The sequence below is a fragment of the Myotis yumanensis genome, unplaced genomic scaffold (assembly GCF_028538775.1).
Source record: "Myotis yumanensis isolate MYYU_CA2020_CCGP unplaced genomic scaffold, mMyoYum1.0.hap1 SCAF_7, whole genome shotgun sequence".
Classification (NCBI taxonomy): Eukaryota; Metazoa; Chordata; class Mammalia; order Chiroptera; family Vespertilionidae; genus Myotis; species Myotis yumanensis.
In genome coordinates, this window is record NW_027223758.1 from 37,844,016 (window position 1) to 37,846,910 (window position 2,895).

The following is a 2,895-nucleotide window of genomic DNA, read 5'->3' on the forward strand; positions in this document are numbered from 1 at the left end:
ACAGCTTGAGAAAATGGCAGGCATCTCCCCCTCACTTTAGCCACTCTGGGACAGGACCCAAAGTTCCCTATAAATCCCTGTCCATGTGATTAACTGGTAAAAGGACAACTACTACCACTACTAAAGCCAGTACAACTTTATATCAACCCAGCCATAGACCCAGCTAGGGGATAAAGGATGAATGAGGCAAATAATCAAACAGTATGAAATAGCAGGCTAAAGGTAAACAAAATACTCTTAGCAAACAGAGCTTTAATGTGTGCCAGGCACTGTTCTAAGGGCTTTACAAATATTTATTCATTTAAATAGCACAATGATCTTAGGATATAAGGTAAAGAGAAAAAAGTAAATTATTTGCCAAAGATCACACAGCTAAAAAGTGATGAAACATAGAAGATTCAAATCCATGCAATCTAGCCTGGTTCCAAAATCTTTGCTCTTAATCACTTGCCAACAATTGTTTGTTAATGAGAGTTTTGATATAAACTTATTTTACATTAGTTAAATCAAAATTTTGTATGGCTTCCTTGTCCTATAGACCTGTAGGGGAAAGTATAGAGTGATTTACTGGCCCTCAATCTGCACAGAAGGGCCAAGGTCCGGAAAACCACACCCATAAGCCCTAGAATAATTTGAGAAAAGACCAGACAGTTGTCAAGACTTGTGAAACCGAAACAAGAGGGTAAAATAACAAATAACATACATCTGAAAGACTTACATTGTAACTTGGAAACAGCTGGTTTGAAAACTTGTATTTATAAGATTTGTGAGGAAATCTGCCCTGACAGTAAGATTTCCTAGTAAGATAAAAGCAGGTGATATAAACATTTAATCCCTGGGTTTGCTCAAAACAAATTGCTTTTCAGAACTTTAATTTTCCATTTGTTTTTATTTGTTAAAGAGTGTAATTTAATGCTGTATTTATTATTTCCCCTCTAATCCCCTACTTTCTAGGGGCCCTCAATCTTCTGATGGCTGGGTACTTGCTCACGGCCCTGTGGACAAGTGACAGAATTGAATTTTAAAGCTGACTCCAAAACTTGGGCACTTTCTAGATTGCCAGTGCATTTAACTCCACTTACAGTCCTGGTGTTCTTATTCCATCCATACTCCACAATCTGGGAACAAATACTTACTAAAAACAGTCTCTGGCCCTAACCGGTTTGGCTCAGTGGATAGAGCGTCGGCCTGCAGACTGAAGGGTCCCAGGTTCGATTCTGGTCAAGGGCATGTACCTTGGTTGCGGGCACATCCCCAGTGGGGGGGGGGTGCAGGAGGCAGCTGATGGATGTTTCTCTTTCATCGATGTTTCTAACTCTCTATTCCTCTCCCTTCCTCTCTATAAAAGAATCAATTATATCTATATATATATATTAAACAGTCTCTGTGCTTGGTTCATATTGAGAAAAATAAGTGCTTAAGCTCTCCTCTGATCTCACCATATTAGGACTAGAAAAGACTATACATTCAATTAATTTAAGACCCATTGCTTGATGACCTTGTATATTCCGAGCAGTTCTTCCCTGCCCTTCCCCAACTACTTTCCACCCATCCAGATGAGCTAAGCAATTTTGTTTCTGGCAGCATTAACATGTGGTTTTACCATCTCTCCCCAACTTCATCTTCAACCAGTGCTACTGGATCTCAGTGCCAGTCCTGGTCCCTTATCACTTCCTCTTCAACCTTTACTAAACCTAACTTCCTCAAGACTTTCTTTTTTACCTATCTGCCCAAATCCCAAAGCCAAGCAAAAATTCACTTTAAAAGACGGTGTTTGCACGGCCCGTGTGGCTCAGTGGTTGAGCGTAGACCCATGAACCAGGAGGTCATGATTCTAATCCCTTGTCAGGGACCATGTTGGTGTTGTGGGCTCAATCCCCAGTAGGGGGCATGCAGGAGGCAGCTGATCTATGATTCTCTCTCATAATTGATATTTCTATCCCACTCTCCCACTCCCTTCCTCTCTCTGAAATCAATTAAAAAAAACACATATTAAAACAAAAGAAAGTCCAGCTGGTGTGGCTCAGTGGTTGAGCATTGACCTATGAGCCAGGAAGTCATGGTTCAATCCCTGATCAGGGCCCATACTGGGATTGCAGGCTCAATCTTCGGCTGGGGCTTGCAGGAGTCAGCTTATCTATGGTTCTTATCATTGATATTTATGTCTCTCTCTCCCTCTCCTTTCCTTTCTGAAATCAATAAAACATGTATATGTTTTAAAAGTATTTATTTTCTTGTCTGATAAAAATAATGCTCAAGTCTCTGGTTGGGTATCAGTTGGTTAGAGCATCATCCTGATATGAGCATCATCAGCCCTAACTGGCATGGCTCAATGGTTAGATCGTAGGCATGGAAAATGGAGGGTCTCAGGTCTAATTCCAGGTCAAAGGCACCTACCTGGGTTTTAGGTTTCATCTCCAGCCCCAGTCATGGTACATGCAGGAGGCAACCAAACGATGAGTCTCTCTCACATTGATGTTTCTCTCTCTATCTCTCTCCTGTGGCCGCAAGGCAGCCAGGGCCATGAGGCAGACAGGGCCGCAAGAGCCGAGGCAGCCAGGGCTGTGAAGGCCTACTCTTGCACGAATTTCATGTATCAGGTCTCTAAGTAATAATATAATTAGCAATAATAAATTTATATGTTAGAAGTTGTTGCTCTGGGAAAAATAATTTTTTAAGAGGAGAGGAGGAGACCTAGCTGGGTGGTTCAGTTGGTTGGAGCATTATCCTGTATACTGAAAGATCCTGGGTTTGATTCCTAGTCAAGGTATATACCTAGGTTGTGTGTTCCGTCTTTGGTCAGAGCTTGTATGGGAGGCAACTGATCAATGTTTCTCTCCCTTCTCCTCTACCTAAAATCATTAAACATGTCCTTGGGTGGGGATCTATTTATAT